The sequence below is a fragment of the Saccopteryx bilineata genome, chromosome 2 (genome assembly GCF_036850765.1).
Source record: "Saccopteryx bilineata isolate mSacBil1 chromosome 2, mSacBil1_pri_phased_curated, whole genome shotgun sequence".
Taxonomy (NCBI): Eukaryota; Metazoa; Chordata; class Mammalia; order Chiroptera; family Emballonuridae; genus Saccopteryx; species Saccopteryx bilineata.
Window position 1 is genome coordinate 159,378,112 of NC_089491.1, and position 15,085 is coordinate 159,393,196.

The following is a 15,085-nucleotide window of genomic DNA, read 5'->3' on the forward strand; positions in this document are numbered from 1 at the left end:
TATTCATTATAGAGAGGGGGGAGAGAGAGAGAGAGAGAGAAGAGGGGAGGAGCAGGAAGCATCAACTCCCATATGTGCCTTGACCAGGCAAGCCCAGGGTTTTGAACCGGCAACCTCAGCGTTTCCAGGTTGACGCTTTATCCACTGCGCCACCACAACAGAAGCCATTTCTTAATTTTAATGTTTCCCTTTCTGGAGAGGCTGAGAATTTTCAAACCATCAAATTCTTATTGTTTGTTTAAAGGTAGTCTCCTCAATCTTTCTCTCCACTTATATTTTACTGTAAGCAGCACACACACACAAAATCAGGGAGCATTTTGAACTCTACTTTGAAATCTTTTTTTCTACATCATCAAGTTCTTTAGGTACATATTCCAGTTTCCATATAACTGCAGATGACCATGTTTCTATTTTTATGTTACCACATAACAAGTAAACTCCCTTTTCCAGCTTTCAGTAACATGTATTAACTTCATTCATAGCCCTTATTGGCTAGGTTCTCAAAGCCCATACTTTTATTAACAGTCTCCAGAATAATTTAGGCATTCTCTAACATGCTCCTTGAAATTCTTACACACAGCACATTTCCAAAGCCATTAGTACATTTTTAGTGTTTGTTATGGTGTCACCCAATAAAATGGCATATTTGTATACTATCAAAATGTATGAAATGATATTTGTTATCTGTAACTGTGTAACAAACTAACCTCTCCAAAATTGGCTTTAATTGACAACATATGTTACTTCACAGGTTTTATAGGTCAGAAATCTGGGTACAGCTTGACTGGGTTCTCTGATTCAGGTTCTCACAAGGCTGTAATCATGGTGTCAGCCAGGGCTTCTGTCATTTCAAGATTCCACTAGAAAAGAATCCAAATTCAAGCTCACTGACATGGTTGTTGGAATGATTCAATTTCTTTTTGGCTGTTGATTTGAGGCTATTTTTAGTTACTTGCATGTAGGCTTTTCCATGGCTACTCAAATCAAGGCAGCTGGCTTCTGCAAACCAAACAAGAGCGAATAGAGTACAAGCAAGACTGAAATCATAGTCTTTTTGTAGCTAATATTGGTGACATGTCATCCCTTTTATTGTAGTCTATTCACCAGAAACAAGTAAAAAGGTCCAGACTATGCAAGAGCACAAATACCAAGAGGTAAGTGTTTATGAATAGGCTCTGAGACATTTCTGGAGATGTCCATTATATAGTCATAAACACTTAGCCCATAATTGTTGGGGGGAAATGACTCACTTTTATATTATCCCAGGAAGTTACAGAGAAGAGAAGTATTTGTTCAAAGGAGACTGTCTATGTTCATGGAAAAACATTAATTATGTGCATATCATTTTATCATCTGTCTAGTGATCAAAAGTACAGTCAAGGTTAGGTTAATGAGCAAGCCTTAGCTTCCAAAATTTATTTTGATTTGTGGGTAGAGTGCAGAGCACATTACTAGCAGCTGTGGCTGATGCAATGCTGTGAGAACACTCCAGCTCCCAGAAGCCTCCTGGGCATACCCAGGAAGGAAGCTCACCCACTGTAAGGAAGTGACTTAGCGTCAACCACGCAGCTCCCTGATCTTTTCAGCCATTGGCTATGAAGGACACAGTGTAACATCCTATTGGTTGAACCCATGTATATAAGCTAGCTTACTTCCTGAATAAAGTGGATCTGCATCACTGAACCTGGTCTCCGGAGTCGGGTCTTTGCGTCTCCATCGTCCTCACTCCCGGAAGGACTTGTCCACAGTGATTTTGGAAGAAAGAAAGCTTCTAGAATGCACACAGACCTAAAAATATTTGAAGTAATAAAATACCCAAACAAATTATTACTCTCACCAGTTAACTTTTCACTTTCCCTTCCCCAAAGGTGATAGAGCTTAGATCCTCTTAAAAGGAAAGTATCAATCAAATAAGCCCAGATTTCTCATCCTCTTATTATTTGAAATTTTATTTTAACACTTTCAAATCTTAAGGATTTCTGTTTGAGTACTGATGCATATGAAAATAGTTGAATTGATACATAAATTTGATGAAATAAACTTTCTTGTCAAGGTCTGGATGTTTGAGTCTCCTCCAAATTTATATGTTGAAATTTAATTTCAAGTTCTTAATCCTTAAGGTGATGGTTTTAGGAGGTAAGGCTTTTGGGAGGTAATTAGGTTATGAAGCTAGTGCCCTCACAAGTGAGATTAGTACTCTTTAAAAGAAAACGCCACAGAGCTAGGTCACCCCTTCCACCATGTGGGGAAATAGCAAGAAGGGGTATCTGTGAACCAGGATTTTTGCCCTCACTAGACACTGAAACTGCCAGCACTTAAATCTTAAACTTCCCAACCTGCAGAACAACCAAAGTTTGTTGTTTATAAGCCACCTAATATACAATATTTTGTTATGGTAATCTGAATAGAGTAAGACAATTCTCAAGTATTTTTCAATTGATATTAGGTCTAAACACATACTGGAAGGAAACACAATAACTTTTAGAGTTGAAATAATTTCTCAGAAGGAGGTAAAGAGGCAAGTACAGAACTAGAGAGAAAATGTTTTATATATTTCAGCACCATGAGGGCTTTCTGAGCAAATCTTCCTGAAACTTGGGACCTGAATTAAGAGACAAGGTTTAGAAGTTAATTTTCAACTAAATGGAATGTGAGAACTCCAGAGATAAGTATGTATTGCATTTGAAAAAAGGAGAAGTCACAGGGTCATGAAGACATGTTTTGGTATTAAAATTGGAGATACTGGTCTTATTTTTCCACTGGAGAGCTTTATTTACTTCCCCCAAAACCTAAAGATCCAGGCTTTTTCTCAACATATTAAAGGATATTTCCTCAGAAATTGAGGATAACAGCTTCCTCTCTCTCTTATGTAAATATCAAGATCTGTTCTTTGAGGTTTCCTTCCCTACCACAGACTCTCTTATGCCTAGAGTGACTTTTGGTTGTCATTGTATCATCTGAGAATTGGGGCAAAAAGAAACCAGTCAAAATCTTTGCTGTTAGCAGATAATCATTTCTTTTGTTTCAGAAACTTTGTATCTGAATTTAAGATAATACTAACAAATATAGATTTATGTGCTATGTTCAGATGGGAGTATACATGGGGGTTACAGCTGTATCTGTATTATTTTATTTTTTAACATAATAATCTGAAACAAATATAAATATTAGCATGTTAAAAAATTTGGTTTGGCATACAATGATTGCTACATTGGTCTCATAATTTTAAAATTAACAAATAAAAAATACCTTTGGGTTAACATTTTGATAAAGAACCCAGAAAAAAAATAATAAAGTGAGTTACAGAAAGTTTTAACCTTCAACACAAATACACACACACACACACACACACACACATTCCACAGTGAAAAACTTAAGGCAGTAAATTCTCTTCAAAAAATATAAAGAAGTTTTCTGTTTTTCAAGATGAGCTACTTTGCACTTACAACCTTGTAGAGAGTAATTCAGTGAATATTTAATATTTTGATTTGGGGATAGCTTCCTTGGAAAACTATACTTTTAATTAATAAAATATTTTTTTAATGAAAATATCACTTTTCTTCTTAACAAAACTGATTCAAAAAGGTTATTCTTCTGACCTGTGGTGACGCAGTGGATAAAGCATCGACCTGGAAATGCTGAGGTCGCTGGTTCAAAACCCTGGGCTTGCCTGGTCAAGGCACATATGGGAGTTGATGCTTCCGGCTCCTCCCCTCCTTCTCTCTCTCTGTCTTTCCTCTCTCTCGGTCTCTCTCTCTCCTCTCTAAAAATGAATAAATAAAAAAAAAATTTTAAAAAGGTTATTCTTATAATTAATTTAAAATTTTTAAGTGGATGATTTTGGCTTTAAGGATAATATTGTCATAGAACTGGCAAAGAGGTCAAATGAGTGCACTCATGCCATTTATGTCATATCATGTTCACAGATTTTTAAAATCTTTATTAAATAATTATAAAGGATAATATGCATCCATTTGCAGCTGATTACAGTGCTGACTGCCAAATGAGAACTTCTCTAGATTAGAATAACTCTCTTGAATAGTTTAATTACAAATCGTGTACCGAAGTCAATTAATTACTTGAACTACTCCCAAATTGTATCACTAGTCATTATTTTTAACTTTAATATGATTGAAGATTTACCTGTGGGGATCTATTAAGGGAAAGAAAAATTTAATTATATAGCTCGATGATTCTTAAGTCATTAGTCAGCATACCCAGTTAATCAGTTACTAATGTGTTCAACCAGAAATAGTAGAACATGAAAGTTCATTTGAATCATCAAAAAGAAATCAAGAGACACACAGTCCAGTAGTCACACTGTGTGGCTCAATGATGTAATGGGGGACCATAATCTTTTTATATTTTTATTCCATTAACATTAATGTGGTACCTTTAATTCTCATTTCTAATGATTCTCTTTCTGTTTTAAATCATACATTAGTGTCACAAAGAAAGAGAATAGAAATGGGATAAAAAATAAATATTGAACCCAATTTGGGGAGAAAAATATTTCTAGATAGCCTCATTTTACATTACATTGGCCAGAAATGTGTCACATGATTGCCCTAGGTAAGGAAGTCTGAGAAAGACATGAGCCTTTTGGGCTTAGATATTTCTGCACTGTGAAAATTTGGAATTCTATTATTAAGAAGAAGCTGAAAATTAATATTAGGTGAGCATTCTAAAAATATAAAATAAAATAAGCACCTTCTCCGGATCTCGGTAAATTTGGATTATAGAAAACACCTCTCATTAAAAAAGATTGATTTACATGCAGTAGAGTGTGATAATAGCTAATATTCATTGGTAGCTTACATATGTTTAAAAAAAGTATTTTATAAGAATAAAATGATTAAAAGCAAACTTTTTTTTCAATGAGAGTTATTATACCAACTATAAAAATTAGGACCTAAGACTTAAACAATTTGCTCATATTACTCAAGGACTAAGTAGTAAATCAGATGATTAAAATTAGGTATTTAAGTTCCTAGCCTTAATAATCTCATTTTACAATAGAGAAAATAATAGTGCGTACTAATCATCATGGGAAAGTATTAAATAAGATAATAGATGAAAGTACCTAAAAAGAATAAGTTCTTAGTAGAATTCAATTATTACTATCTAATTGCTTTGTCACATGTTTTTAATATTAGGAACAAAATAACATGTCCCTAGGTTAGTTTTTTCATACATATTTAGTTCTACACTTGACCATATAAAAATATTCTGGCTTTCCATAAATATATTTAAAAACTGATTCATTAAAACTTTAAAATGATTCAGATAGGTGCACAAAGCAGGATGAGTACAGAAATTGATTTTTCTATAGATAATTTAAAAATAAAATAATGGCATTAAAATATTTTTGCCAAAGTATTGAAAAACACAAAGTAATCCATTTATAGCACTTTTACAAAAACATAAAAATTTTCTTGCTTACTCTCACAATAACTAAACAGGTTAGTTGTTATCATTTTTTAATAGAAATGATAAAAGTATCTCTGCATGACTAAATAATTGCCTAATTCAAAGGCTTAGAAACTGGCAGAGGAGGTACCAGAACCTAGTCTGCTGTATTAAAGTTTAAACCCAATGTTTTAAATATAACTTACAGTAAAAATCACAATGACATCTTATCTTCATGTTTCTGTGGGTTCAAAAGTTAGAAAATAAAATGAGCATTCATTCAAATGGATAAAAATAAAAATGTTTTCTTTTTTGGCTAAACAATTTTTGAATATCGTAATTGTTCATGTGAATACAGAATATTTTTTTCATGAAAGATTGCATTCTTAACTTTTAGATTTTATGTGTTTAAGACAGACTTAAAATAAGTTAATAAAAGTTTAGGAAAATAATTCAAACTCTTAGTTTGAATATTGCTTTTCTTATTAATTTTCTGAGTAACCTCATAAAAATGTTCTAACACATTTGTACCTATTTTCTCATTTGTAAGATGTGAAGTGAAATATTTCTTTTTCCATTCCACGTGGGTATATATAAACTAATTACTTAAATGTGTTACCAGATAAATGCATGTTCCAATTAGTTAATTACTTCTACAAGATAGAGAATTGACTGAACAAGCTTTCTAACATTTGCTAAAAAGTAGTAATGTTGTAAAACAATACAAGTTTAATGTAAAATATCTAGTATATTTAAAATTTGTTTACCAAAAGAAGGAAGTATTTAATTAAGTTTGTTCTTAAGAAAGAACAACCTCTGTGTATCTAGAGAGTTACAGAAAGATCCCATCTAAAACCTTCATTAGAACTTCTCTATTCCAAAAACTTGTAAGAAATCAGTGAACATAGAATTTTGGCACTAAAATGAACCTGTCAGTCCCCGGCTTTCTATGGTCTTCTCATATGTGAATCCTCTCTTTAATATCTCTAAAAAATTTTATCTTTTCTTTGAATATTTTTAGTAAACTCATTACATTTAAACCTACATATTTAAATTTTATGAAGTAAAATATATATCAGCAGAGTGCACAAAATATAATGTATATAGCTCATAAGCTATAGCTCAGTGAATCATCAGAAAGTAAATACACATGTAACATCAACCTAAGGGGGAAAAAAAGCAGCCCTGGCTAGATGGCTCAGTGGATAAAGTGTCAACTCGGTACACCAGAGGTTGTGGGTTCAACCCAAGATCAAGGCACTTAGAAGAAGCAATCAATGGATACACAACTAAATGGAACAACTAAGTGAAACAATGAGTTGATGCTTCTAATGAAGAATACATTAACTAAAATAAAGAATATATTATAGGAGATCTACAATAGATTAGAGGAAGCAGAGGATCAAATCATAAATTTAGAAGATAAGGTAGCAGAGAACACCTACCCAATCAGAAAAGAAAAAATAAAAATACAAAAAATATTAAGAAAGAATAAGCTGCCCTTGAGACAACTTCAAGGATACCAGCTCTCACATGATGAGGAAGCCAGAAGGAGAGTAGAAAGAGCAAGAAATTGATACTCATGTGAAAAATAATATTGGAAATCTTTCCTAACCTGATAAAGGAAATAAACATCTAAGTCCAGGAAGCGCTGAGAGTCCCAAACAAGATGAACCTAAAGAGGCTCACACCAAGACACACATCATAATTAAAATGAAAAGGTTAACTACAAATAGAGAAAAGGAGTAAGAGAAAAGCAGTTAGTTACGTACAAGGGAGCTCCCATGAGAATGTAAGCTGATTTCTGAAAAGATACTTTGCAGGCCAGTAAGGATTGGCAAGAAATATTCAAAATGATGAAAAGCTAGGATCTACAACCAAAATGTCATTTAGAGTCTAAGGACATATAAAGAGCTTCCCAGACTAGAAAAAGATAAAGGAGTTCATCACCACCAAATTGGTATTATACGACATGTTAAAGGCACTTTTTTAAAAAGAAGAAAAAAAGATAAAAAATAAATAAATAACAAAATGGCAAAAAATACATATTTAACGATTGAATTGGAAAAACAAAATAACAAGCAAAACAAAAAACAAAAGTAACAGACACATGGATACAGAAAACATTTTGAAAGTTGCCAAATGGGAGTGGGGGTTGGTGGGTGGTTAAAAAGGGTGAAGGAATTAAAAAGTACAACTTAGTTGTTACATAATAGTCATGGGAATGTAATATATAGCATAGGAAATATAGTCAGTAATCTAATAATTTTGTATGTGTCAGATAGGTACTAGATTTATGGGGATGATCACTTAGTAAGTTATAATCCTTGGGTCGCAAACCCGAAACTAGTATAATATTGCATGCCAACTATAATTGACCAATAAGAATTATTTAAAGTAAAAAAAAAAAAGATTAACCCCTCCCTAAATAAAGACATCAGTTGTGCTTCTATATACTAAAATGAAACATCTGAAAAAGAAATAGTTTTATTACTTACTTTTTAGCCTTTGAATGTTTTGTTTATAATATTTTATTCTAATTTCACCAGCTAAGGCTTCCAGAAAAAGAAGTTGAATAAATGTGGTGAGAGTGGAATTATTGGATTTTGGTGTGATCTTAGAAGAAAAGCATACAATGTTAGCAGTGAGTATTTTGTAGATGCCCTCAATTTGAAAGACTGATGCCTTGCACTGGGACAAGGACCACATGTTCCAGTTCTGTTGTGCTCCTAACTTTTTTTGTACACTCTCTCCATGAAATAGATATAAACCCAATGGGAAGGCACTGTTGGGACAATGCACAAAAGCTTCCTGTATGTGTTGCTTGTGGCTCCTATCTTTCATAATACACTGTCATGTTAACATTGAAAGTTTATTCAAAGTCTGGCATGTTTCTTTTTGTACTTATATATGGCATGTCCCTTTCATTTTCACCTCCTTGTTAGGGATGAATGCAGCTATGACAATCTTCATCATAGCTTTATTCACAGTGGCCAAGACATGGAAACAACCAAAGAATCTCTTGATAGAGGATTGGATAAAGAAGATGCGGTACATATATACAGTGGAATCCTACTCAACCATAAGAAATGATGACATAGTGACATTTATGACAACATGGCTAAAACTTGAGAACATTATACTGAGTGAAATAAGTAAATCAGAAAAAGCTAAGAACTGTATGATTTCACACATAGGTGGGATATAAAACTGAGACTCGTGGACATAGATAAAAGTGAAATGGTTGCCAAAGGGAAGGGGATGTAAGAGAAGGTGAAGTGGGGGAGGGATGGGGGGAAGGGTATAAAAAGTGACAAACATAAGGTTACAGAAAATGATTTGACTTTGGGTGATGGGTATACAACATAATCAACATTTCAAATGCTATAGAAATATTTACCTGAAATCTATGTACTCTTATTGATCAATGTCACCATGTTTAAGTTAATTTTCTAAATAAAATTTAAAAATTAAAAAAAATAAATACTTGACATTTCATGAAATTTAGTTAACTTAGGTCCATTGTTTCTTTAACTCTCTTATGTGTTAATAAAATATCTGATGTTTTAGTATTTTAGTATTCCCAGATCATTGATTGTTAAGATGAAAGCATCTGTCTCTAGTGACTTTCTATAGCCTTATCACAATCTGTTTTTATATCTATTGTAAATATTGTAAAGTTTATTATTATCAAGAAAAAAGAGTAGTTCAAGAAATAAGTGTTTTTCTAGATCTAAGATACCATTTCATATATTATAAAATAGTTTATATAATTAATAAAATTTTTGGCCCTGGCCGGTTGGCTCAGCGGTAGAGCGTCGGCCTGGGGTGCAGAAGTCTCGGGTTCAATTCCCGGCCAGGGCACATAGGAGAAGCGACCATTTGCTTCTCCACCCCCCCCCCTCTTTCCTCTCTGTCTCTCTCTTCCCCTCCCACAGCCAAGGATCCATTGGAGCAAAGATGGCCCGGGCGCTGGGGATGGCTCCTTGGCCTCTGCCCCAGGCGCTAGAGTGGCTCTGGTCATGGCAGAGCGACACCCCAGAGGGGCAGAGCATCACTCCCTGGTGGGCAGAGCATCACCCCTGGTGGGCGTGCCAGGTGGATCCCGGTCGAGCACATGCGGGAGTCTGTCTGACTGTCTCTCCCCGTTTCCAGCTTCAGAAAAATACAAAAAAACAATAAATAAAAAAAAATATATAAAATTTTTCAGCTTTTGAAGTAAAATATCAACAAAAACAATTAAAATAATACCACTTAAAGGTGTATTTAATGATAATTCCACACATATATTTTAGATTTAAAAATAATTTACATCATTATCATAAGGCAGCAACATATTTTCAAATTTTTATTGGTTTTATCTGCAAATTATAAATGTATTTAATGTTGTATATATAAGGTGCTTTACTCATAATAAATATGTTGTGGACATTATCATTATGTTGTCCATCAAAAAAATGTTATAATTTGATTAATTTATTCAAAAACCCTAGATAAAAATCAAATGGGTCTAAAAAGAATATTTGCAGCTGTGGGGTCCACCCATTCTCTTCAACCAGAAAGCATTAGAATGAAACAATAAAGTCAATCATTGCTGTTTGTTTGCACAAGGTAGAGTGTACAATAATATTAACAATAGTGATGTGAAAAATATACAAAAGAGCCCCAATGAAGCCAGACTTAGACTTAAAAATTTAAATAATGATCTCAGATAATTGCTTAGGCAATCCAATTGGAATGAGGACAGAAACTCTAAATACTTTATTGCCTAAATTTAAATATCTAATCCTTGAGGGAAATAATTTATTAAAGATGCTAAAAATACCTCAAATGGAACTCTAACTGTGGGGATGATTTTGTAAAGTAGTAGAATTAAATGGCTATTCACAAAAAGAGCTACAACCTAATATTTATTAAAAGACAAGAAATGTGTTAGATGCTTCCTGCCAAAATCTATGACTTTTTAAGTGTGGCGAAGTGAATAAAGCAATATAACATAACTGGCATAGTTACTTGAAATATCACACTCTGTTGTTTTAAAAATATGCTTGCCTATTCTCCCATTATTTCCCTTTCTTGCTAACTGTTACATATACACACCCTACCCTGATATCTGGAAGGCAGACAATATTGTACAAACATTTGCTGAAAAAATTAATAAAGTAATTCATATTTTACACTATAGTGATAATAATTTTTAATTTTTAGGCTAAATTATATTGATAATTTTCTCTAAATTATACAGTTTTAAGCTATATTTCTGAGGGGAAACAAGGTAAGTTTAGATAAATCTGAAATTATTGAGTTTTTTCAAAGATTGAGTGAAGCCTTTTAAATTTTAATTTAATGAATGATTCTAACATTCATTTTATTTAATAATGGTTTTATTATTCACTAATATTATTAAGTTATTTTTATAATATTTCTTAATTTTAGCTAATAAACTAAGATAATCTTGATTCATAATACTACATGACAGAAAATAATAAAAATAAAAGCCAATAATAATAAAATTTTTAAAATACATTTATATCAATTTAAATATTAATAAACATTTTTTTTTCAAAAAGAAGTGTCTAACCATTGTTATTCTATTAATCAGATACTGGCCTTAACACAGACATAAAGGTTAATAAAATGGAATAGAAAGCCAAGATTTACCCCCATGACTTTATAGTCAACATTTGACAATGGAGATCAGGCCAGTAAGCTCAGTTGGTTAAGAGCATTGTTTAGAAATGACAAGGTTGCACGTTTGATCCCCAGTTAGGGCACACAAAGGAAACAAACAATGAATACACAACTGAGTGAAACAACAAATAAATGCTTTTGTTCCACCTCCCTTCTCTCTCCCTTCTTCTCTCTGTCCCTCTAAATATCAATCAATTTAAAAAAATTAAGCCCTGGCCAGATAGCTTGGTTGATTGGAGTGTCATCCTGGAGTGTGGACTTGCCAGTGGCTTCTCTTGTCAGAGTTCATATAGGAGCAGTTTGATGTTCCTGTCTCTCTGTCCCTACTTCTTTCTAAACAAAATGATGACAACAACAACAACAAAAAAAAATGACAAAAGAAGCAAGAAAATATAATGAGGTAAAGGAGTCTATTCAATAAATGGTGTTGGAAATATTGAACAGATACATGAAAAAATATGAATCTAGACAACTCTTCTTCCACCATACACAAGAATAATCGCAAAATTGATTAAAGACTTAAAAGACTCAAAGCCATAAACATTCTAGAAGAAAATATAGGCAGTAAAATCCGAACATGTCTTGCAGCAATATTTTTTCTGATATATCATCTCAGGCAAGGGAAATAAAAAAGAAATAAACAAATAGGACTACTTTAAACTAAAAAATTTTTGCATAGCAAATAAAACAACAATCAATGGAATGAGAAGAATGGGTGAATATATTCACCAAAATATTTGATAAAGGCTTAATACTTAAAATTTTCAAGGAACTTGTAAATCTCAATACCAAAAAACAATCCAATTAAGAAATGGACAAAGGACCTGAATAGACACTTCTCTAGAGGAGACATACAGATGAACACAGATGTATGAAAAAATGCTCAACATCACTAAACATCAGAGAAATCAAATTAAAACCACAATGAGATATCACCTCACACCTGTCAGAATAGTATCATCAATAAATCAACAAACATCAAGTGTTGGTGAGAATGTAGAGACAAAGAAACTCTTATGCACTGTTGGTAGGAATGCAGATGTATGCAGCCACTATGGAAAGCAGTATGGAGTTATCAGAAAAAACTAAAAATGGAACTTCCTTATGACCCAGCAATTCCACTTCTGGGAATATATCCAAAGAAACCCAAAATACTAATTCAAAAGAATATATGCACCCTTATGCTCATTGCAGCATTATTTGTAATAGTCAAGATTTGAAAACAATCCACATTCCCATCAGTAGATGAGAGGATAAAAAAGTTGTAGGGTCGTTTACACAATGGAATACTATTCAGCCATCAAAAGGAAATTTTACCTTTTGTAACAGCATGAATGAAGGTGAAGGTTATTATGCTAAGTAAAATAAGGCAGTCAGAGAAAGACAACGACCACATGACTTCACTTATATATAGAATTTAATGAACTAATTAAACTAACAAAATAGAAACAGACTCATAATATGAAGAACGACTGACAGCTGTTGGGGGAGGGTGTTAAGGGGCTGAGGGAAAAAGATGAAAGGATAAAGCAAAAAAAAAAAAGACTTTCCGACACAGACATAGTGTGGGGATTGCAGGAGGAAAAGGGGTGGGGAAAGATGGAGGAGGGTACAGGGATGATAATGATGGAGGTAGACTTGACTTGGGGTGGTGAAAACACAATACAATATACATATGATGTATTATAGAACTGTACACCTAATATATGTATAATTTTATTAATGAACATCACTCTTATAAATTCAATTAAATTTTTTTATTTTATTCAGTGAGAGAAAGGGAGGCAGAGACAGACTCTGGCATTTGCCCCAACAAGGATCCACATGACAAACCCACTAGCAAGAGATGCTCTGCCCAAGTGGAGCGTTGCTCTGTTGCTCAGCAATCAAGCTCTTCTTAGTGCCTGAGGTGGAGGATCATGGAGCCATCCTGAGTGCCCAGAGCCAACTTGCTTCACTTGGGCCAAGGCTGCAGGAAGAGAAAGAGAGAGAGAGAGAAGCAAGAGAAACATGGGTGGAGAAGCAGATGGGTGCTTCTCTTGTGTGCCCAGACCGGAAAAAAACCTGGGACATCCACATGCCGGGCCAATGCTCTACCACTGAGCCAACCAGCCGGGGCTTCAATTAAAATTTTTTTAAATAAAAAATAGTACAATGGAAATCCAAATTACCTTTATTTAGATTCACTAATTGTTAACATTTTGTCAATGTATAAATTATTTCTACTGAGCCTTTTGAGACATTATTGACACTTCATCTATAAAAAGTTCAGCATGTTTCCTAAGAATAAGAATATTCTTCTACATAATCATAACATTTCACTCAACAGATTTGACATTAATACAATACTATTAACTAATATACAGTTCACTTTACATATTATAAACAGTATTTTTTATGAAATAACATAAACAATATTGTTGACTAAAGGAAAAATTATTTTTTGGCTCCTTTAAAAATAAACACATTTTGTGTGTGCGTGTTTTTAATTTGATTTATTGAGGTCACATTGGTTCATAAAATTATATAGGTTTCAGGTGTACAATTCTATAATACATCATCTATATATTATATTGTGTGTTTACCTCCCCAAGTTAAATCTCTTTCCATCACATGTCCCCTCTTTACCCTCTTCTACCTAACTCTACTTTTCTTTTTTCCTATAATCACCATACTATTGTCTATGAGATTTTATTTTTTTGTGGCAGCTTAGTGACTGCGTGAAAAATGTGGATAAATTAAGCAAAATAAAAAAATAAAATAATTTGTTATATTGAATTAAAATCATCATAAAGAATTAACATTTTGATGCTAAAAGGAAAAAATTAATAATATCACTAATTTTCCATACATGAAGAGAAAGGTATTTTATCCCCAGAGACTAGAACAGTATCTTTCATATAGTCAACATTCATTACCTTTATTATATCAGTCACTTTTACTTATATTTATTAATTGTGTTAATTAACTATATTACTAAAATCTAACAAGGTTATCTCATTTGTACATGTTATATTATTTCAACAAGAGATAAATAATGGCTTGCATTTATAAGAATATTTGGAATTATGCCTGACTTTTGGTGGTGCAGTGGATAGTGCATTAACCTGAAAGTTGAGGTTGTGAGTTCAAATCTCCAGGCTTGCCCAGTTCAAGGTACATACGAGAAGCAATCAATGAATAAGTAAAGTGAACCAACTATGATCTTTCTCTCTCTGAAATCAATAAATAAAATCTTTAGCCCTGGCCGGTTGGCTCAGAGGTAGAGCGTCGGCCTAGCGTGCGGAGGACCTGGGTTCGATTCCCGGCCAGGGCACACAGGAGAAGCGCTCATTTGCTTCTCCACCCCTCCGCCGTGCTTTCCTCTCTGTCTCTCTCTTCCCCTCCCGCAGCCAAGGCTCCATTGGAGCAAAGATGGCCCGGGCGCTGGGGATGGCTCTGTGGCCGCTGCCTCAGGCGCTAGAGTGGCTCTGGTCGCAACATGGCGACACGCCCAGGATGGGCAGAGAATCGCCCCCTGGTGGGCAGAGCGTAGCCCCATGGTGGGCGTGCCGGGTGGATCCCGGTCCAGCGCATGCGGGAGTCTGTCTGACTGTCTCTCCCTGTTTCCAGCTTCAGAAAAAATGAAAAAATAAATAAATAAATAAATAAATAAATAAATAAATAAATAAAATCTTTAAAAGAATAATATTTGGAATTGGTTTTATAGATACTGCTGGAGTCTATCCTTGTTAAACCTTTTTTCTTTTTTGTGCCATATCAGAATTTGGTACACAATACTGTATAATATACTAGCCTTATTCATGCAAAAGTTTTGTTTAGAGCATAATATGTGCCAGGAATTCTTTATATATTTGATCAAGATATGCTACATACTTTTAGATGGTAATAAGTATTACAAAGAAGGCAAAACAAATAGAGACATTTCTTTGGTAAAGGTGGTGTGAATGAATTATTTGAAAAGATACTAATGATCTTGATATGT

The 15,085-nt window shown here is 33.6% G+C and overlaps 1 non-coding gene across 1 annotated transcript; it reads left to right on the forward strand.

Annotated features, from left to right (window-relative positions):
• The first annotated feature begins 9,197 nt into the window (after window positions 1–9,197).
• On the forward strand, window positions 9,198–9,273 carry TRNAP-GGG (transfer RNA proline (anticodon GGG)). The gene has a single exon. It is a non-coding gene; the product is annotated as a tRNA-Pro (tRNA).
• The last annotated feature ends 5,812 nt before the right edge of the window (window positions 9,274–15,085 follow it).